Source organism: Neolamprologus multifasciatus, chromosome 8 (genome assembly GCF_963576455.1).
Source record: "Neolamprologus multifasciatus chromosome 8, fNeoMul1.2, whole genome shotgun sequence".
In the NCBI taxonomy this organism is placed as follows: Eukaryota; Metazoa; Chordata; class Actinopteri; order Cichliformes; family Cichlidae; genus Neolamprologus; species Neolamprologus multifasciatus.
Window position 1 is genome coordinate 19322049 of NC_140446.1, and position 23855 is coordinate 19345903.

The 23855-nt window shown below is 41.3% G+C and overlaps 1 long non-coding RNA gene across 1 annotated transcript; it reads right to left on the reverse strand.

Annotated features, from left to right (window-relative positions):
- Positions 1–209: 209 nt before the first annotated feature.
- Positions 210–19891, reverse strand: LOC146512959 (uncharacterized). Its single transcript, XR_014875676.1, has 3 exons — positions 19684–19891; positions 17293–17450; positions 210–5869 (listed from the first exon to the last, which is right to left on the reverse strand). It is a non-coding gene; the product is annotated as an uncharacterized LOC146512959 (long non-coding RNA).
- Positions 19892–23855: the final 3964 nt, after the last annotated feature.

Here is a 23855-nt window from a genome sequence, read left to right on the forward strand (position 1 = left end):
TGTTGCTGCTCACGCTAACTGCACAGATCAAACCACTGCTGCTGTTTCTGGAAAAAGGAAGGAAAATGGTATACTTGCTGAGCAGACCGTGGATAGTTTTCAACAGCAGAAAGAAAACTCTGGGCACCTTCAGAAAGCTCTCAAGCTGGATGTCTGGAAGGCAGCAGTAAACTATAAAATTTACTATTAAATTAAAAGCCTGCAGAAGAACAAATAACAATTTATGGTAAAAAAAAAATTGCAGCGAAGCAGTTGGACTTATATGAGAATGGGTGGGTGTAACAGAGATGGAGTATGTAGTAGAGGGTGGAAAGGGTGGAGGGAAGCACCCTGCTGGTTCTTAGTCCAAGTGACAGAGTGACAGGTGGAGCTGTGTGTGTTTGAATGCAACAAAACAAGAGCAGGCAGGGCCTTAGGGACGAGGAGGGGGGGCTCTTACCTGTTCTGCTCGTGTCCTGACAGGTAAGATCCCCTTTCTGCCAAAGACCCCACCCCCAGCTCAACTACTGCCAGACTCCACGGTTTCTTTTATTTCTTCTCAGGGTTCAGTTTGGTCAGCAAAGCCCCCCCTTATGTTCTGGTTCGTGGGCAGATGTTCTGAAGCATGTAGATGGCAGCTTAAGGATTCCCATCTGCTGTCCTTGACGCTGTGCCAGAGGAGCTGGGAATGGCTGTCTCTGTTGCAGGAGGTACAGGGAATTGTTTTCTTACACAGGGTCAGCAAGGATTTCAGGACATTGATACAGCAGGATGATGAAAAACAAAAAATCAAGATGCTTGGAATATCTGATGTGTCTGTGATGAATGTATTGAGACATTAAAACCTGACAAAGTCAATAACACTTATCCTTTTGTTACAATAAGAAGCCTTTAAACAATGTTGCAAGCACACATAGCCACATTACCAAAACTACACAGAAATGACTTTGAGGAACTTGAAACTTAAAAAAAAGCCCAAACCAATGACCCAGCATCCAAACTGCCCAGGTCCATGAGATGCACAGGAATAAGCCTCATCCACCACAGCACCCAAAGGATCTTCCTGGTGCCAGACATCTAAAAAAGGATGTGCCCCAGAGGTCCTGTGTCCATGCCACAATGGGTCAGAGCTGTTTCAGCAGCACAACGGGGACATATTAGACAGATGGTTTTAATGTTTTGTCTATTCTGTCTCCACATCATTTTTTTTTTTTTTTTTTTTAAGAGAGTGAAGGTCTGAAAATGCTGACCCAACCCTTCAGTTTGGATTAATGTCCCTGGGGTTGAAGTTAGATTAAACTTGATATGGTTTGGTTTTGGGTGGTTGTGGAGAGGTTTTGGACACAGTTTCACCTTCTTTGCTCTTAAATGCCACCCTGGTAGAGCTGCTTTTTATATGTCATCATATGAAAAACTTTCATCTTCTCACATAAAAACTCTGGGATAGTCCTTAATGATAAGACAACATCTTGACTTCTAGGTTCTCGTACCTTTCGAAGGTTGCTTTTCCCTTTAGTTGTTTTAGCAGTACCATGATACAATGACTGTTTTACTTTAAATGCTCTTAGTAGATACAGCAATTATCAGCAAACATCCAAATGGCATTATGACAAATAACCACAGCTACGTGCTTCTCTGTTATTCCGTCTGTTATATTTCTGTGTGTTCCCCCTAAGGTAGACAGGGAAGTGGTCACTTGGTGCCAGTAAACACAGAGCTTTTGTTTGTGGGAATCGGCCTCAGGTGCAGTTGACCCCTGACCTGTAAGCCTGTAGGTTGAACAAAGGGCCATTAAGGAGCGCTGGGTATGTCTCCACTCCAAAATGACTGAAACAGAGAGGTTTGTGGAGAGCATTCAAAGGGTCAAGACTTCAGAAAGGCGGGTTAAAGACATTTTGGAATTTACTTTTTTAAGATTACAAAACAGTCATGCAGAGAAAAGGAAATGCTAAGCAGAAACGCCTCCTGTCTTGTTTGTAATATTTATCAGTTTATTGGCATTTTTGAGGGACACCCATCAAAGAAGTGCTGACAGCTGCCATCAACACTTGTGAATCCAGAGCAAGACACTTCATCATCAACCGATCTCTAAAACAAGGTTCCCTTGGAAGTATCTCCTTGTCCTCGTGTCACTGTTATAACAAAGTAGAGACAGAGGCCCTCTTCTTAGGGCTATAGCTGGTGACAGGCAAGTCCCTCAACCTCAGCACTCACAATGCCTTCAGTCTCTTGCAGCCCCCGAGGAAACAACTGGGTCACTTAGGAATAAAATAGTTTTGTGCGTAGTGTGGCCTGTCCTTACACCTGAAAATGAACAGGTGAACTATGGCTGAGAAATCATTTAATGAAAACAGAAAAATAAGAAATCTAAAGCAATTTCTCCCTGTAGCGTTGTTTTAATGAACTTATTGTTGCTTGTCAACATTCTCATCTCGCCTGTTGAGGACATACTGTACTGTATGTGCATGGAGCCACAGTCCTCCTCTCATCTTTTCCCTCCTCCATCTTTCCCTCCATTTTGGCTCAACACTGCCACCCAGTGATCCAAACCAGCGGGCTTCAGTTCCAAGGTCTGTGGTTAGGCAGACAACATGACCTCACTGCCAGGGAAATACAGAGGACAGGACAGATTGGGATTTTCCATTTCACCCTGAAGGGAGTTTGCTCAGACCCCTCTCAATCCTCAAATGATGAGCTAACGCAGACAAGTGGTTGACACAGCCAGAAAAGTCTGCAGCAGACACCTATGAAGGTCTGAAAATGTGATTTACACCACAGAGCTGCTTTTTGTCCTGAAGCTGCTCTGATTTTCTTTCCCGTCCTTCTATCAGTCTTTTTTTTTAAAAAAAGCCATCACAAAAGCCAAAATCAAGGTAGACATCTCCCTACGCTGCTTTCAGATTTATTCCGAGGCGCAGTGGAAGGTTTGTGTGTCTGTGCCAAGTGTGATATGCAACAAAAAAGTGCATCAGTGGCGCCAGCACCAGAAGGTTGAATGACACGAAACATATATTTACATCTGTCATGTATACAAACAAAGCACTCCAGGAAAATAGGTCATATCTCAGGGATGACTGTGCAAGTGACTGTTCCCTCCGAAGTAGACATACAACTAAATCACGATGGTGTGGATGAAAGGTTGTCATTAAAATTAAATATATAACATGCTAAGATGTTACTCCACACTGAAAGGTAATAACAGGCAATCTTCACTTTTAAACAGGCCAGTAAAGTAATTTGCGAGGCATTAACAAACTGCCCCTGTACCCAAAGTGCTTTAGATTATCATCTTCTGCTATTATCCTAACAGGGAGCCTTTCAATAGTGGTTCCTCTGAGAAGACAAGGCATACCATGAAAGTGTAGATGTAATTAGTGCTGTGGAAACAGGAGCTGACGGGGGGCATCGTACTTCCCGGAGATCAGCGGCAGTGTCGGTAAAGATGTTTAAATAATTCAAAGTACAGCAATAAAGCTGCTGCTCCCCATACCCCTGCCTAACTTGTTAGTCGATGAATGGGGACTCAAGCATGCAGGTCAGAAACATGCATGCACAAATAGACGGGTGTTCTAACATTCACACGTTAAAGAACTTGACAGAACGGTAAGTTATACATTTTATTAACAATGACGACATACAAAGTCATAAACTACTCTGAATACCATTGGCACAGCTGTCATTGTTGTTATCGGTAGTGGAAAGGTTGAATCCAAAAACCTACCTGTCACTTCCTCGCTGTGAGTTTTATTTTCATACACCTACACTATCCTGTAAAGAGCCTTTTTGGATTAGAAAATAAATCCATAATAATTCACACAAATGACTTGGCGAAATAGAAGAAATTGTAAATATATAACTTTGCAATTATTTTGTCGAGTTTTTGTTTGTTATTTTTTACTAAATATCAAACTTTTTCCGCAATTTCCAAATGCAATATACACCAAATCTACAGGCCTGCATGCACAGATACTGAATGTTTGCATGTTTTGAACATTTAAAAACACATGAAATTCAGAGCGGCGGCGTCCTCCTCCTGCTCGACACCTCGTAGGGATTACAGGTGTTGGTTTTCTTTCCACTGTGCAAGAAGAACCAAGGTCCTACTCCCCATGCACTGGAGGATTTGTAAGTATACAAGAGCACCGGAAACCTGATCCTATTTAATAATTCATGACAACACTGAAACCCCTTCACCTCCATCCATTAGTTCCTCTAAGACCTCTGGCCTAACACTACTTTGTAACTTTTGAGTGTGTCTTCCCACGGCTTAACATTTAGAGTGACTAATATCAGCTGTTGCTTGCAACTCTGGGTCCCACTCATCAGCTGTGTGATCGTGCAATGCACATTTTCAATGATATTTCCAATTAAACATGCACAATGGGGGGTAGAACGCCAGTATAAATGAAGTGCCATGATGTCCAGCTACACTTTGTCTCCATTTCCCTAATTAATGTGCGCTTCTTGCTCCTGCCATGGACACCGGAGCTATAAATCCTAGCTGTCACTGACAGTGCGCATGTGGTGGTGCTCGCTAATAAATAATTCGCACAGCATACCTAAGAGTGTGACTAATCCAAAGCTCTTGACACGAGATGGCCCAGGCTTAGCCGTGACAGCCGCTGACAACGTCCTGCGCTCTGGCGCCTCTTGGCCTTGGAAGTGCACGCGTATGTGCACCTTGTTCCAGAATAAGCAGAAAGAAAAAGAAAGCATAATAGATGGATTTTCAACATGGACTGAGTCCATCTGCAGTAACAAGCTGGCAGCACAACAAAGGAGAAGACTGTCACTGGAATCGTGCCCTGAGCGCTCTGTAAACTCACGAGTTCGTCTGAGGTGAATAGCTGATTACATTCATCGGTGCATTCGTTTTAATCCAGAGTGCCACCCTGTTCTTCTAGTAACACCCCCAACACACCCTAAACAAACTTCTTAAATATTAAATAACTTTCTCATGTAAAATCGACTATTAGAAACTCTTTTATTTTGCTCTAGAAAAACAGGCTTAGAGCGAGAGGCAGTTATTTAAATTGTTTCTCAGGGTAATCTAATAAGTGCAGTCATAACAGTCGGCAGATCCAGGCTCATGCTGCACCTGCTGGAATGCAGGTTTCCCTTGATAATTGGAGCAATTAGAGATTCCCCCTGCTTCAACTATCACTGGTCATGGAGGAACCCTGTTATTATTATTATTACACAAGTCAGCTAGGAAAGACTTACCTGAGGGTCTATTACTAGTTCGTGCTAATTATCATATCAGCTTTCCTGTTAGCCAAATGTAAATTATTGACAAAAGGATGTAGGCCCATTACAGCATAATGAGTGCTATTACGAGGTAAATGAGGTTGCAAATGTGTGAAACACTTATCTAATTTTAACTGGCAAGAGACTGGATATGGGGATACATTACATTAAGTTAGTCTAGGCGTAATCAGTGTACGTAACTTTTTAATGGACTATATATTTTTGTTTTTTATGTTATTTTCACTGTTTAATCACCTTCCCACTGCCAGAGAAACTCTTGAATAAAAGCGTGTTACACTGAAAGTAAAGAACACTTTCGCTGCTGTTCATGAAGCCAAAAAGTGACAACTGAGATCACAAAGAAGGCAGCGTTTAGGTGTGGCTGTCCTAGAAGTGCAACTGTAGGAGTTGCTCTGGCATCTCTCTCTTGAGCAAGTGTTTCTTCTTGTACCTCGTGACAGCTGATGTCAATCATTCACTTTTATTTGCCAGCTATTACTTAAAGACCCCGCAAATTCTCACACAGGACGGGCCTTTCCTCTCAACTGCCAAGTTAGATTAATATTCTTCACCCACCTTTTTCCACACATTTGAGGCCTTGTTGTTGTTGTGGCTTGGCTTTGGGAACGCTTCACAGAAAAGTCTGGGGGATGACATGGGAGAGAGAAAATACAAGAGGAATATTGTGAGTGATGGAGTTGTCGTTTCAACATGAGCAAAACCAAAAATAAACACGAGATATGTAACGAAAAGCTCAAGCCCAGGTAGGAGTACCTGTCAGATCCACTGTCTCCACTAAAGCTCTTGTTTTACAATACACAGTGATGGAGACAGCAGACACAGTAAGTAAGTGTTTGTGTCGGGCAAGGCTAAGCCCCTTAGACTCCGATAGTCCCCTGACGTCTACTCCGGTTCCTCAGGTTCTCAGGGTTGGACCTGTGTTCTGTTCCCTGAGTGCTATCATGACACTGGCCCTCAATGCCCACAAACACAAACAGTAATTGTGATAAAGTCACACAAACAGGCACAGTAGCGCGCATGTACACAAACACACTCGGTGTACCACCCCTCCCTTTGCGCAAAAAAAGCATCCCAGTGGAATGTAGTGGTGTGTGTGTCTGACGCCACGCTAAGCCACCTCAGTCCTGCTGAGGAGTCTACTTTTGCAAGCCCTGTCGTCTGCGTCTGGCCATCACAATCATGAGAAAATCACTAGGTGCCTGCAGGGCACATCTCCCTGGTTACAGGTATGCCTGTTGACACATGCCAAATCCCCCTCTTTCTCCCAGCTTGGTGGTGAACGCGCTGGAACGCCCTGTCTAAACCGCAGACATCACATAGGCCGCTAAAGCAGGGCAGGACATGTCGGGTCACGTGATGGAACCGCTGCCTGCGTCGATGCCTTGTAAACATGCATGAGTGTAGACCTGTCTGCTGATCTTTACCTGCACGACAAACACACACACACTTGCGCATGAGCATTCTAGCTGATTAACCAGGTAAGGTGCTGCTGCCCCGAAGGCTCTCTGGGGCCTACAGCGAGCCACGGCTCTGCCTGATCTAGTCGAGCTACTGATGGATGGGAGTGCTGGCACATTCCTCTGACAGGTGATGGGACCGACTCCTATTTGATCTGCCACCGAGTGCAGAGAGAAGAGGAAGAGGCAGAGAAAATAAAGCTGGCCTGCATGCAAATCTAATGACAAACCTGTTGGGTGGTAGCATGTTGATCTTCAGTAGTTGTCGATGAAAGCTGATATGACATCTGAAATAGAACCCAGTTTCCCCCCCGCCCCCCCCCCCCCCCCCCCCCAAAAAAAAATTGGTCTGCTGTATAAAATGTTAAGAAAAACACAGCGCAGTGATTTGCAGATCATTTAAAAAGCCTCTGTGAGTTTGAAAATACGTAGCACTTGTTCTCAGAAAATGTCACGTCCTTTTGAAACTGATGCCAGTTGCATATTCGAAAAAAACAAAATAGTTGAAAGAGGAGCATGTTTATTAGAACCTGTTGGGACGCGTATATATCAGTCAACTTTAGCGGCGCCTTCAAAGCGTTGCACCATTAATGTGCCCGCCCATGCTGTGCCACTCTGGCATCAGATTCAGAGCAAGCATTTATTTTTCAGATGTCTTCGACGTGTGATGTGACATATGCTGTCTAATTCTCTGGATTCCATGAATCTTTTCATCGTATTATGCAATGTAGATGGCCCGGAATGAGTTAAACAAGATATTTTCCCATTTTTGTCTTCAGTTATAAAAGACCCAGTCTCTCCCCAAAGTTGTTTTTCACTAGCTGGCCCCATGTCCTCATTTTAGTTTTGACAGCGTCTTAGTAGGGAAAGGTGAATGCTTGGACATGCATTGAGCTGCAGTTTGGGGAAGGCCTCAAAAGGGACTGGCGACGGTTCCCGGGCCTGGTTTGGAGGCGTTGTCGCGCTACTGAAATTTTGATACATAATCTCCAATTATATCCTATTCATGCTACAAATCACGCTAAGTGTGAGATGTTTCAGTTTTGTTTTGTTTTTTCTCTGCTATTTTATATTAAAAATTATATCCGTGCATCCATTGTCTTCTGCTTATCCAATTCAGGGTCGAGGCCTGGAGTCTACCCGAGCTGTCATAAAGCAAGAGGCAGAGTACACCCTGCACCAGAAGCCGGTTTTTCAGGGTGAAAACAGTGAGGAAGACAATCATTCAAACTCATGGCCAATTTTAGAATCACCAATTAACCTAACGAGCATGTCTTTGGCCTGTGGAAGAACACCAGAGTGGCTGGAAAGAACCATGCAAGCGCAGGGAGAATGTGCAAAATCTCCACAGAAAGGCCTGAACCAGCTGAAACTGAAACCCAGAACCTTCTTGCTCTAAGATAGCATTACTCATCACCACACATCTGTATCCTGGCATTAAGTCATTAGTGGAGGAAAAAAACAAAACAAAAAAACCCAAGTACATTCATTTACATATTATACTTTTAAATATGTAAATATATAGATATATAAATGACCTACAGATAAAATGGTGACAATTTATGTGCAATCTTTGTTATTCTAAAATCTTCCTACAGATTACATTACCCTATGAATGTTCCATTATGACCGCTCTGATCCCGTACAACAAAAAAGTCTGCTTACATGGAACAATGGAACAGTGGTAATATATAATAACATACCTAAAATATAACCCAGAACTTGGTCTTTCAACATGAGTGCATTTATTCATTTTGCTGTTTGTCTCCAGTTGCATTTTGAATGCACCAGTACAATGACTGACTGGACATAAACACTTACAAGGTTGAAAACTGATCCAACAATTATATTTCCTCGTAGCCAGACGTGTGGGTACTTCTAGTCAGCTCACGTTTCAGAAAGTCATTTAACCAACTCTGCCAGCAGCATCTTAACATTTCACCGTGGCCGTGACATCACAAAATTCTCCCATTTATCGTCAGTTGTGCTTGAAACCGCACTGTGTACAGCACAATGCACTCTAAGTCTAACAACCACAAATGCAAGCAGTGCCACAATGCATTCTGTACACCTTAATGCACTATTGTCTCCGCTCGCAAACCATAACATCCTTTAATGTGGGTAAAAGACGCCGCTTTTGTGATTGAAATGCTACCTCTAATGCGAGTATTTGTTTTGCCGCCATAGTGACAGAATCCAGGCGTAGGAGGGAACATGAACAAGCATGGAAACAGGAACAAGGAGACTCAGGTGATCAGTTTGGCTTTATATAAAAAACACAGGATCAGACTGTTATCATCACACACTGCAGAATATGCTACATTATGCCAAAGAGAGAAATGCCTATTTCACAGCACACACTGTGTATGTGTTCCTATCAGCACCAGCTCTACTTGTTGGTTAGCCCCTTGCAGGTATCTGTCATTCTAGCACTAGAGACACAACAAGCTTGTTCACACCCCTGGCGAAGTATTGCATTTCAAAGCCAGGCTTGACATATAGGCAGGCAAGAGCAAGTCTGAAGCAAAATGAAATTCAGTGGTGAGCAAGGGGGGAAAAAATTTGATTAAAAGTGGATATCATCAAACAACTTATTCTTCTTTGAATGTGAAGTGTTTAATTAAATTTACTCTCTTGTGGCATCAGCCTCTCTGGTGCGTGTAGCTGCTGCCATCACATGCTATCCTTGTAAATAAGGCTGGCTTGTATTTGCTGCTGCCTGGCTGGCACGCCATCTTTCTGCATCCACTGTGCTGAGGAACTTGTAAGAAGAGAGGAGGAGATGAAGTTGGTGAATTTGTGCAAGCGTGTGTGTACTCATGTGCTTTTCTGTGAAATGCACTCACCCGTATATGTGTTTGGGGAGTGGGCTGGATTGTGGAGGGAAGGTGGTTCAGCCACCGCCCTGACTGACTTCCAGGCTCCCGGCAGAACCGCAAAGCCCGCTTCCCCCCTCTCTGCTCACCTCTGCAGAGGCCGCTGCCAGATTCAACACAGCATCCACGAAACAAACACAAACTCCCACTGTTCTCCTCTACGTGGCTTGCAGCGGTTGTGCAAGACGTTTGGTAGAAAATCCTTGTTTATATCTCAACCATAAAACAGTAGATCTACAAAGAGAAACTCCGGCCCACGCCAGAACCACTCAAAACATTACTGACCACCTTTTAAACACTGAAATTGAGCCTCATTGCAATGTAAAGGTTTGGGGCTATGGAGGTTTGGCTCACCCTTACACAAATTCTGTTCATACTTTTAAATGCGTAAAAATATTAGGACACACATTTTTAAGTTTAAAGTTTTTGAGAAATTTGTTGGAAAATATAAAAAAAGTCTTTGGGTATATGTCATATTTCTGCACCAAAGCGTGACATTTAAGACTATATACATCAGGTTGTAAGAGCCTCAGGAGGGCTGGTTCCCTCACGTCCCTGCTCCTCCATGTCCCCCTCTATAAACCTCCAGCACGCCTCTCAGTCTAAGCACTGCCACTCTGTAATTGTGGGGAAACCACAGCACACAGCCCCATATATAAATACTCTATTCTCCCAGCCTTGTCAAAATAAAGGTTATGTGGGGAGAAAGAAATAGGGCTTTTTTGGTGGCCCTCTCCCCCACTTTGGAGCTATTTTTGAGTAAACTAACTCTTTACCTTTGGGTGAAGCTGCACAGATTGAATATGATGCTTGAAGACAAAAGTGAGGAAGTTCCTTCCTTGTGTGAGTATTTTTAAAGCATAGCTCAGCATCAAAAGAGCTAAAAATAAAATCGCGTCCCTCTCTTGGAGTCGAGAAATTTTAACAGCTGCACGAGAAAGGTGACTGCATGTAAATATGTTGACACAGGCAGTTCAGAGTACGTGTCATGGTGCTTGTGGGACAACACACAGGTGAGCTGATGTGACAGGTTTATGAAAAAAAGGTATAAATCCTTTGACACAGTGACAAAGAAAGAAATACAGCGATTTGTAAGCCAAGGCCTGAACTATGTACACAGTGCAGCCTGTTGATGTGCAGCCAGCTTTGATCTGCGTTTTCAGTGTGCCGAGACTTCCTCATTGTCTTTCCAGCCCACTCACCTGTCTGTGTCTACAGCAGGTCTCGTCTCTTCCAAACACTCTCTCAAAACAAAAACCTCTCCATGAAACCTGTCCAATGTAGTCTCAGACCAGGTGTCTTAGAACTAAAACCACATTGTTTAACTTTTGCCGTAAAGCTCCGCAAGCGGGGCACAAACTTGCAGTCACTGTCTGTCACAAGCAGCAGGGTTCAGATTAAGATCAGAAAATTGCATGTTACACTAACAAGGCATTATCTAACACTGCATGACCTGCCTGCTCAGTATGGAAACCTGTTAACTTAGCACTTAAATGCAGACAGGTTAATGTTAAATGGTTAAAGTAGGCCTTGATAGATTTTAAGCACTTTCTTCCTTCTGTAATACAAACTTACACACTTTGATTAAAATGATAGAAACTGAAAATGTTAAAAAAAAAAAAAAAGCTGTAAAATTGATGCTAATCACAATTACAGTTTATAATATGTCAAATATCAACATACTTTATCTTTCAGCTGCACTCATTACACTTCTGGAAAAAAGTGGGATGCTAAGTAGTAAATAAAACAGCAAACAAAAAAAAACGTATAGTTGTATAAATAATATAAAATTGTGCCAATAAAAAAGAATTTTGAATTTTATGCCAGCAACACATCTCGGAAAAGCTGCAACTGTGCCATATTTAACATCTGTTGCATTACCTTCTCTTTTAACAGCACTCTGTAAGCATTCAACAACTGAGGACATCAAATGTTGGGCGTTCTTGCACAATCTTGGACTTCTAGTCTTAAAGTTTCTATTCTCATATTTTTTTATTCCATTTTGATTGAAATCAAGGTCTGGACTGCAGGAAGGCAAGTTTAGTACCCAGTTGAGTACTACTATGAGCCATGCTGTTGGAATACATACAGAATGTGGTTTGGCTTTTTTCTTTTCTTTTTTAGCCAAACAAGCAAGGCTTCACCTGAAAAGGCAACATCTGTATGGCAGCTATGCCAAAAACTACAAATGTATATTCATTTGGCCCAGGTCTTAATATTATTTCCAGTGATTTAAATGATTTGCTGATACTCATATTATATTTATATTTCCATTCAGTGCCTTAATCTTAAGCTATATCATAAAATAAAGCCAAAATGCTATCACCAAGGACAGTTAAAATATAAATTATATGTTATTTACAAACAATTTTAAAAAGTAGGGGGAAAGATGAGGACAAATCTGAAAAGTATTTCAAACAACAGCCTTTCCTGTTCATTTACTTATCTAAGATTTTATATTAAAACTGCAATTTAAAACAAACATATAGGCATGGTGGCAGCAGCATTATGTGAAAGGGGCTTTCCAGATTTACCAATGTGTCTTAGTCTGTTAAATGTTAAATCTGCTAAATTAAAGCCCAAGTTTCAGAGGATTCGTGATGCTACAAATTCATGTTTTCTGACTTCTGTCTTTAGCACAGTTTTTCATCCACTAAGAGTGAAACTAAACTGCTTTGCTTTAAATAAGTTGCACAATAATAGACTGCTTGTTCTAGTCAAAAACATTCAAGAGCAACTCATGTAAGTTTTCTAAAGATGTTTGTCTGTACAGTGGCTATTTAATCAAGTTGTTCTTCTCCTTCTCAGCCTCAGATATCACCACAGTTACTGCTTGTTGTCACTGATCTGGCCCTGTTTTTGCCTTTGCTGCACTATCCACTCAGCAAAAGATGTAAAACATGCACACATCCTGTGTACATATGTTTATGAACATGCAAACATATTGGATATTTCACACATCTCCTTCCCTTGCTCTCTGTCTTATTCATATCCACACATACACATACAGGCAGGCAGGCAGCCATGGGAGGAGGGAATGTGAGGAATGCTCCAAACCCCGGGCTGGTGTTCTGACTCGTCCCAGACTTCATGCCGTCACCGCCGGGGTCTGTGGCCAGACCTCCCTGTGCCAGACCCACTGGCTCCAACACCCGCCCAGGCCAGCCGAGCAGCAGCTCGCGACCCATAATTAACCAGCAAGCCGCACTGCAGAGCATATCCCCGCCCCCTCCCCACACTAGTAAGCCAAGGGCCCCTTGGAAAATCAGAGGAAGAATATATGGACTCATACTGCAAGAAGTGGAGAAGAAGTGGAGGTATCCATAATGCATATATACGTGTATTAACATCCTTACACGGCAACAGTCTCAGTCATTTGCCTTCGGGTGTCACAAACTCCCTGGTTGTAATTTAGCCTCTGCTGCTTAACTCATAATTATAGCCAGCAATCTTGGCAGAGATCAAAGTCGCAAAGCTAAATGGTTTTCTGAAGAGTTTACCAACTGGAATCATGAGAAAACAAGAGTGTAGAACCTTTTGATACAGAAGAAGCAAGTGTGTGTGTATCTTAGCGTGTATTAGAGGTAATGCCAGGGTGCCTGTAATTCTCCTAGACTGGCATAATTATGACTGAGACGTCTGGAGTTGCACTTAAAGAGTAAGCAGTGATCATCTTCATTCTTCTAAAGGCTGATCTCTTGTTCAGGCAGGAAAGACCTTTATTCAGGGTGAGGTTTCTTTAAATCAGGGTTTTATTCACGAATCTCATACCAGCCAAGTTTGGTATGTACGAACATTTGCGCTAAACCGTGACAGAGGTGCTTGACGTGTCTGATTTATCGCTTTTTTTTCTTTTGAACTCAGAGCCAAACTCAGTACTTTGATTACTTGCTCTGAATCTGATTAATAGACAGTAAAGATTTTTGAAAAGCAACAAGCTAGCTCCATCAAGCGCTAGACATCAAGTCATAAACCTCCGTCCATGCCTCCTCTTCCCTGTCAGAGGAGTCTCCTTCCCGCTGATGTGGGGTCATGGCTTGTAAATTTAACAGGGCTTCCTCGAGGAATACCTCATCCTTTGAAAAAGAAACGGGAAAATTACACACTAGACAGCCCACTTGGTTTTTCACCCCCTTTCTTGCACTGTAATTTGCTGCTAGAGCAGGTCGGCCTAAAATAACCTTAACCTAATATTCACAACATAAGAAGACTTTGAGTGATGCTGGAGGTCTCCCCTTGGGTGGCAGTGCACTGTCCTCGTCCCGTGGGCGTCAAGAGATTGTTTACTTGCTTACCTATCTCAGATACATCAAAAGCACAAAGACAGGGTACTCATTTGAACTACTGATTTATTACAAAAATCAAATGACTTTCCCACTTCTCAGTACAAGTCATGTTTGAAAGAAGTAGGCGTGATGTGAATACAATATATCGCATTCTCTGCATCTTGGTGAATGGCTCCAAGGCTCCGTTTCAGCATTATTTCCCGAGTCTCAACCAAAAAACCACTAAACCAAAGTGATGGGCATCAAAAGAGAATGCCCATGATCTCACTTGAACCAAAGTTTCCTACAGGCAGGTTTCTCATTAATCTGAGGCTCCGCTCTTCTCCATATCCTCATCGTATTTCCATGCTCAGCAACCATGACGCCCCCAGATGTTTATGCAGGAAAGGTTAGAAAAGGATTGGCTCGATTGCAGCTCCAGTATTGTCTCTTTATATACAGTATCCATAAATTTGAGAGGGACTGATGATTTGTCATTCACAAAATACCGACTTGTAGCTCCTATATATTGCGTAGCATGTGCCACATGAATCAGTGAAGGTTACTGTTTTGTTTGTTTCAGGGTATAATTTAAGTGTAACGTAGACAAGGTGTAAAGTTTCTGATTATAGAATAGCATAGTTTTTTAACAACGCTTTAAATATAAATGCTTTTGTATGCTAAGCCACGCCACACATGCCAGCACATATAAGTGTAAAGCTAGCATTTCCTCATAAAAGTATTCACACACACAGGCACATACAAACTTGCCCCACCACCCCCTTCTATTCCTCAACCCCCAACATTCACATATACCACAAGTCACCACACACACACTGATTCTCATATGGAATATCGTGGGTGGTGCTGGACCGGTAGAGGGCTCTGTAAATAGCTCGGGAGCAACCCCTCCATTTCAGCGACCCAAATTTCCTTTTCTGAGGTCGGCTGCCTGGGCTGGAAGTGCTGTGCAGCAAGCCTCCAGTCGCCACGGGAGACCACAACAGCCACGCTGACAGCACTTCACAGGGACCACGGCATGGCATGGGTGACCAGATGGCCCTCCATGCACATCACATGACAAAGGCGGCCTGAGCCCTCACACACACCTCGTGCGTGCATACGCTCCATGCTCCGGTGCTTTTAGCCATGCACTCATGCACCTTCATGTCTTCAAGTCTTTAAACACTCATTAATTCTGATCTGTTGTTAAGCTTACTGGGAAATATGTGGGACATGCAACAGAGATCCATGCACAAAAGATATGCAACTACATTCTGTCTAAGACACTGTCAAGGAAACAGTGGGTGGGAAGATGGGAGGATGCATGTGGTGCATGTTTGTGTGTTTGGTTTGTATCTGTGAGTGTAGGAGGTGATTAGTTTGCTTTACTTTTTGACTCTAACTATTTTTGACATTGGTTTGTATTATATATGTGTGTTTGTTGTGAGGGTAAATCTTGGAATGGAAGAGGTTCTTTCCACAACCACCACAGATCGCTTCAATTTTACAGTTATATGTTCACATTGCAGGTATGCTGAACACTGGTAAAACTGGTAACTCAACTCATTACTGGCACTTTAACGTTTTAAAGTCTGACAATGTTTTAAATTTTTTCTGGTTTCATATGTTTCATTTACACCGCTACTTTGAGCACTAAGCTGGTGCTTTGATTTGTTTACGCCCACTGGAGGGACTTCATAGTTTGCATTTACATGACCCTGAAAAGCAAAAACACCATTACAGCTAACTGGCCAATGCTGGATAGTAATTTTTCCAGCAGTTTCAAACAAGCATATTTAGACCACGTCTTGAAAGAAGAGCAACATTTAAGTATTTTTTATCCATATACCGGATCTTCCAAAGTATTTTCATAGCTAAAAACAACAAATTTACTGCCAGAGGAGTGAAGAATCCCACTTCTTACAATGTCACTAAGATAAAAGCAAAGTACAAACAGTCATGCATATTTTCTGTCAGGATGTGTCAATAATGTAAAAGCTAATTAGCTAACCATAGCTAGTTATCAAATGTTCATCCATTTGTCATTCAGAGTGCTTGGGGTAGTAGTGACAAGATGCCAATATGACTTAACCTATAATAATAGGATATGATAATACTTATTTCTTATGTAAGTATGACTCACCATTAACAAACTGGGATTCTCTGGAGAAGGAGAGATTTATGCTAGTATAACAGCATTCCTGCATATAATGTAATACTTGTAAATAAACGGTTTGGCTTATAAATGTATCTTACTGAACAACTATTCACCCATTTGAAAAAAAAAAGGCAGCAGAAGGAAGCCTTGATTTCCTCCTACAGGTAAGTTATCCTATAATAAATCAGTGTAACGTAAAATTAAACCATAAACACTGCTTAACACAAACAGTTTTGATCAGGCACAGGTTCCAGCGGTGTTTCTGAGGGATGAAAGATAGTCATCAATTGTTTTACCCTGCATTATGGATGCAACTAAATTGCAATATCGCTCTATAAGAGAAAACAAATACTTGTGTCCTGTTTTTATGGAAAATATTAGTGGTATTTTTACAGAAAGGCAAATAGAGACGATGTCTGCCTTTCTGTAAAAAACAAAATAGAAAAATCTTCGTCACAGAGTACTCATTTACCGGCTAATGCTGGGTCAGTTTCCACACAATGTGCAGATTGTATTGTAACAGATCTCAGAGTAGTGAAAGCTGTGCCAGCAGCAGCTTGTCTAGCACGCTAGTCTCCCATGAATTTCACGTGAAAGACCAGAGGCTTATCCACAAAAATGGCAGTAGTTCAAATAATGATGACTAGAATTTTTATGACCTAATCATGTTTGAGCGCTAAGAAAGGAAATCATTTTTACTTAGGTTTTAATAGGTTTTAATTTGTTGCCTTTTAGATTTCACTGGATAAGCACAGCTAACTTTGCTTGCCCTGACACAATGATACTGGTAAATAATATGTAATACTTTTTTGAGTTCAATCATTAGCATTTAACACCTGAAAAGCTTGGCTAAAGGAGCACCATGAAGCTACATCATTAATTTTTCCCAAACACATTTGGCTGTTATGAAAATAGTCTGGGTTTTATCATATACTTTTACTATATTTCCAACTAATATAAAACTGTTTAAAAAAAAAAGCAATCACATGGATTTCACAGACCAAATTTTATAAGTGATGATATTTCCAGGTAATTTGAAATCATTACTATACAGAGGTGATACTAAACAGTTAGAAGTACTATTCTTTGGGGTTATTAAACCATATCATGCACAATATCTCTGCAAGAAAGCACAGAGCACTTACTACCAACATAAAATGAACTATGAGAAAAGTAAAACATAAGTGCCTGAGCAGCAAAGGAAGAAAAAATAACAATGACTACCCAGTGTCTGTACTTCAAAAACCCTTTTATTTGTAGTGGAGAAACTGAATGTTGCCATTCACCTCGGCCATTTTTACCCGGGACAATATTTTATAAGCCCTTCAGAGAGAACCTTTTTGCTTCCTTTTCCTGTGGTTTGGCCTGGGCTGAGCTGTCGGCAGAGGGGAACAGCCAAACCCAAATGTAGATGCTCAACTTGGCAGGCTCTCCATGGAGTGTCCTGACCAGACAAAAGCAGAGAGAGAAATACAGCCATTTATTTATATTCACTGTGGTTTTGCGTGCTGCGTCCTAGACTTCCAGACCCCGGGTGGATATTCCGTCTGAAGACGAAGACAGATGGATGGCTTTCCATTGACATACTTAAAGGAACCTTGAGGATTAATGTCAGATCCATATGTGTTAATCGAGTGTGAGCATTTGATGTGTGGTCCACCCTCATCCCCCAATGCCATCCTTTTTTTTTCTAAACAGAATGCTGTAGGTCTATCTTTAAGACAAGCTTATGGCTGACGACAGACTATCCTCTTGCTGTATGATGGTCTATAATAACAGCACTGCAAAAAATATGAAATTTGAGCATTGTCAGAATCACTGGCTCTTTTTTTTCTGTGAGGGATGACCTCATCACTGTCAGCCTGTATGGAAGCAATTTAGAGGAGCTCCCCTGAATTGCCTGTGTTCATATTTGTCAAACTCCAGTACATCTGGGCTCACTTCCACTTAAGTTACATGCATACTTTACTATTGCGGAGACTGTGTGTATGGATTGGGGGTTATAACAAAAACTGAAAATTCTTCCAACAGAAACTTTACTCGAGCCTCTCTGACTCACACCTGGGTACTGTGTCTATGTGGGAGAGCCCATAAACGAGGCAACCGTAGCTATTTCTATATAGTCTTAGAAGCTGGAAGGGGGAAAGGGTATATATGTTCACACACAAACACACACACATACACACACAGTGGCTGCGGCTAGCTAGACCTCTCTGGTCAGGAGTCGATGCCAAGACCAAGCCGAACAGTGGAACACTGGGAGTCTTGTGACTGATTTTGGAGCCTCTGGCTCTCTCCCGACCTTGCTTCAAAATACACTGCGGCTTCGAGGAACAGCACTCTCAGCAGTAGGGAGGCCAGGCATGGAAAATTTAGACGCAACAAGAAAGAAGGAGAGAAAAAAGAGGCCGGCAAAATTTATGTGCTCATTCACATTTGCGGCCACGGGCATTTTCTTAATGCTTTTAACACACTTACTGTAAAGAGAAAAGCTCACAGAGGAAATTTCAAATCTGAAAGTGAAAGAATAAAAGTGCACTGTAACAGCAGGCTGGTTTGTGACTTTATCCAAACAATTAAGAGACTCTGTATATGCTGCAATGTGATGACAGGTTTCATAACTAGACATTTCAAAATGTCATTTTGTATCAATTTTGATTTATTTTTGAATGTTTTATTCCAAAACCAACCATATTTTCTCCAGAAAATATCAGCTAATCAAGCTATGAAAACAAAACATTACTTTTCGTTTAGAAAAGATTTATATATTTGCCTTTTTGTTAATGTATTTCAGAGAGCAGGTTGACTCGTTACTGTGTAAGTCTGCTGATCTAGCAATTGTAAGCATGACACACAGCCGCTGCTCTGACATCTCACCTGACACCAGAGGCATAATAACACCTTGTCTTGCTAATAGTGTGTGTTATTGCTGCTCTACCCTGTAATCTCTTCCCTTTCTGACGCTCGCAATGGCTTGAAATATCAAACTGGCCTGCAGTGAAACAATCCATACAAATGCATGTAAACACAAACAGTATGTCATTCAATGATATAAACACACACACATGCACACACACACATACATGTGAGTGTTTTAGCAGCAAGTGAGCTCATCTGATGAGAGAAGGCCACATATTTTGGTCAACAAGTGACGTCTATTTTGTTTTGCATCCTCGGGAGTGTTATTGTCGTAATCTAACTCTCAGTAGTTATCTGTTTTTTATTTTATTTCAGTATGTATAAAAGCATGTACTCAGATTTGTATGTTGACTAAAGAATCTGCATTAAAAGCACTTCACTTCAAAAGAATAAAACCAAATTTCCATCTTAGATCCAGTATATCTCAGTTGGTTATCTCAACTCACTTTTAAGATATGCAAATGGAAAATGTAGGGAAACAATGTATTTGTATTTGTTTTTTGAGATAATACTAATAATACGTTCTGTTAACAAGGTTGCCAAATTTCCAAATCCGAACATAAACTTACAAATTCCTATTTTCACAAATGTGTGCACATGCCAGCATTTTGTAGCCATTTTCTTTCTTTGGAGCTCACAAAAGACGTCATCACATTTAGATCAGATGAAGTGTTATCAGGCTGCATTAGCTAGCTTGGTTAGCATGCTACATCCATAGAACTTTGGGCTAACGCTAAAAAAACTAAAAATTCACTCACCAAAAGAGTTGCCAGGTACACTTATCAGCTCTAACTAGGGAGAAAACAATTTATAAATTTTTTGTGCTAGGTGGTTTAGTTCAATGCTGACATTAGATATTTTAACACAATAGTCAATATGGATTTTGTAAGCCTCAAGTGGCCACTGGCGGAAATACAGTTTTGCTGCTTGCCATAATATATGGTCTGCAGAAAAACAGACTATGAGTCACCACAAAGGAAATGCAGCATGATTTTAGACCTGACAAAATAGATAAAGATGATGCTTAATTTTTATGAATGATGAGAGCCAAAAATGAAGCCACTGTAGCTGTCTGCATTATAATTTATCAAAGCATAACAGAGTCAGCTAGGGCTAAATGTAGTAAGAGCTACATTTAAAAATACAAACATACTAGTGAGTACACTGAGGCTCAACCAAAACACTCAGTAATTTTGGATACATTTAAAAGCATGTCAGTGTCTCTTTGGGCACTAACCAGTAAATCTTTGATCACAGCTCAGACATTTTAAAACTGTCTGTGTTTTCATGTGTGCTTTACACGTGTAACTGATATGTCACTGCTTTGAAAGAGCACAGGTGAGAAGGCAGCCACAAGAGTGGTGGTGTGGTTGTTAGAAGCACATATCAAAGTCAGTGGGATTTTTTTAATGCCACGGTGAAGACTTCTGTGTTCCTTTCATCATTTTATTAGCTTGATTTGGAGAGTCACTGTGAGCGTCTTCTGTTTTCTCTGTGAAACAAACAAAGGCAAGACTACCTCTTTCATTCACCAGAGCATATCTGACAGGATGTTTGATCATTTGTGTGCGGCCCCATCCTGTCTACCTCAGTGCTAATCCCATTGCTCCGATACACATATTAGTACACAAACCCCACATTTCTCCAGTGGGAATATAAACAGTTAAATACCTGAAAGCCCAGATCACATTTGCTGGTATTTTTATTAGGATTTTGTTTTATTAGCCTTGCTCTGTGGGAATTTTACAGTTATTTTAATGGCACCGGCTTTGTGAAACATAGCGTATTAAAATGCAGTGTAAGGCATGTATGGTAGCCATGTATGCATGGAAAAAAATACACCTAGATTTTTTTAAAGGAAAGATGAGTAATACCAAAATCAAACATGTTTTGTCTGCTAGTCACTGACAGTTTACACCTCAACACACCTCAACACACCTCAGCACACTTCAACACCAAGTGAGTTATGATGCACAGGCACGCCTGTGGGTGAGGAAGACAGACAAAGCGAAAGAAGGGGATGAAAAGAAAAAAAAAGGCAGTTTACGAACAGAAACTTGGCCCTGAGAAGGGAGAGAAGAGGTGCAGAGAGGGAGGTGGAATAGGAAAGAGGAAAAGGGGGTGGCAAAGCGGGGAAGACATGAGGAGTGAGCAGAGAGCTAAAGGAGGGTAGGAGAGGATGAAGGGAGGAAGGAGGAGGGGTTGCTTCCTGTCGCCATTCCTGCCTGCCCACATAGACAGCCCGAGAAGGAGAGAGAGGGAGAGAAAGAGAATATCTGGGCGGACTGCAGGCCACATGACATTCTCTCTGGGTCCCTTGCTTTTCCTCCGCGCCGAGTGATGTGCTCCTTCCCTTCCCGTTCCCTCCCCCTCTCCCTCCCTTCCTCTGCCCTTCAAAGCTTCGACATGTCATCTCCCACCACAAAAACAGAGGTGGGAAGACTCGCTGGCGCTACCGCTGCCTCAGGGTGTCTGGCACTAAAGCTGACTGCAAATACAGCAGGGAGAGGAGGAGGAGTGGGAGGAGTGAAGAGACAGAGAAAGACAGAAGGAGGGAGGGAAAGAGGAAGAAGGAGATGGAGACAGAAAGCTAAAGAGAGATAGACTGAGGCAGCAAGCAGGACAGTGTGCATTAAGCAGGACTCATAAAGCCGTGGGCATCAAAGTGTGTGTGTGAAGAGGAGCTGTTATTAAGGTGGAAAGACTGACATGAGTCCTGTCTGTTCTTTGTTTTTTAAAGTGACACTGTGACAACCGTGCTGGCTGCATCTTCTGTCTCGCACACAAACAGAGTGAAGTTTATGAAGAGGGATTTAGGGACACATCTCAAACTATGTGGTGGGAAACCTGTCAGACACAGAGCTGGGACACTTTTCTAGCTGTGTGGTCTCTCCCACAATCAGAACCGCAAAAACACAATGATGCCCTTAAAGGTTAACAAATAGGATGAATTGTACTAAGGCTAATATGAAATGCATGGAAACCACAGGCTTATAATTGAATGTATCATCCCCAATTCACATGTAATTTCCTCCAGGACACTGTAATATTTTCTGCGACTCTAAATGCATACTATGAACAGCTGTTCCTTGTGAATAAACGATTCCAGGCCAACTTGCCGCTCGGATACCACGAAATTTGCAGATTGATTTAAGGAGCAATTATGCACTTGGCTTTTGAACCTCTGAGGCTTTGGGAATGAATTGGTGATTGGCTCCCCGACAAAGTAAGCAGATCTGACCAAAAGAGGCCTTGCCATAGGCTGAGAGTGTCAAAGAAGCCACAAGAGCCCAGCAAACAAGAAGACCAGTAACGTTGTTTATTATGGGCCTCTGGAGACCAGTGGGCACTGACCGACCAACTGATGTTGGAGAATGCTAAAGAGAGGCTGGGAAAAGACAACAAATAATCACACTGAGACAGAGGAATCCAACATATAAATGACACAGACAAGAAGTTCAGTACAAGTCTAATGCCTTAATACTAAAAATGAAGCTACATTCTGCATTCAGTTCATGTCAGAGTTAGCATAATTTCCAGTTCTCCCCACCAGTGAATAGGGAAACAGCTAGCATGCTTCAAGCCAGAGCTATATCATGAGCACACCTCTTTGTTTATATGAGTAAAACATGAAAAACATCAATTTTAGAGGTTCTAACATGTAGATTTATTTGTCTCGGACTGAGCAGAGCTGAGGCTCAAAAATTAGGCTAATAGATACCAACCCAAATGCTAAAACTGCAGTTCATTGTGTGGCCACTTGGGGCTGGTGTCAAGAGAAGACAAATCTCATAGACTCTCATGTTCAAGTTTTACAGTATTAAAAAGTTAAAATGCTATATATATATATATATATAGCCTGGTGCAAAGCTGTCACCAAATCTATGGCTCACAAGAAAACTTCATAAAAACTCTTCAGAGGTTAATGTTTTTCTAAAAAGCTGTTTAGATTAGCTTTCCAGCGTGAATTAGAAGGTATCTGTATACCTGGGTTTATCTTCCTAATGAAGTGTGTTTATGTTAGCAACATCCCTCTGTTATAGATGAACAGAACCAAGTAAACTGGTTCCCTTGTGTTTAACTAAGAGCTAAATTATACTTTCCACATCTGCAATTCCAATAAGGTCAGCTTGAGACCAAGTGACATAAAATTTATTATCAATTAAAATCAATGAAGTATCTGTACTGTCACAATAAGCATACAGATGAGTGTGACATTTATCCTTTCTTCACAGGGCACAATTGACAAAATGTTAGCTTATCCCTTAAGGCAAAGGATGTGTAGTTAAATCCAGTGAACAGAGTAAAACAAATCGATTTTGAATGGAATCTAAATTATTTGACCTACCTCAGAAAAGAAATAGTAAAAACTTATAAAAGACTTGCATAAGATGTGGCCTACTTCATATAGTGAATCATATAAGGCTTATATGATTTACTCATGAAAGTGGCCACTTTCTCATTACTTTCATATATTGTTTTAGTAAATTATCCAAAACATACAAGTTTGATTTATATAATTTTTCAAGGGATCTTATATCTGTTTTCACTCTTGTATGTTTTTCATACAAGTTTCACAAAAGACAGATACAAACTTTATAAGATTTATATATATCTTTTCCATATGGGACATATCTGAAAACTAGTATTAAGAACACTTTGTTTCCAACAAAGGTTAATCGTTAGAATGATCAGAATAACCCAGTTGTGTAACGTCAAAATCAGCTAACATGGCCCACAGAAGTTAAGGGTGGAACTGGTCTAAACCGGTAAGACAACGGCTATGTTCAACCAATGCAAAGGAAATTTATTTTTTAAAAATGTGAGGATTTTCATAATACTAAGGGAATGATAATTTTTTTTGATGATTTTATGCGGTAACACTGAAACACCAACCCTCTAGTAGTGATTTTGAGGAGCTCCAAAGTAA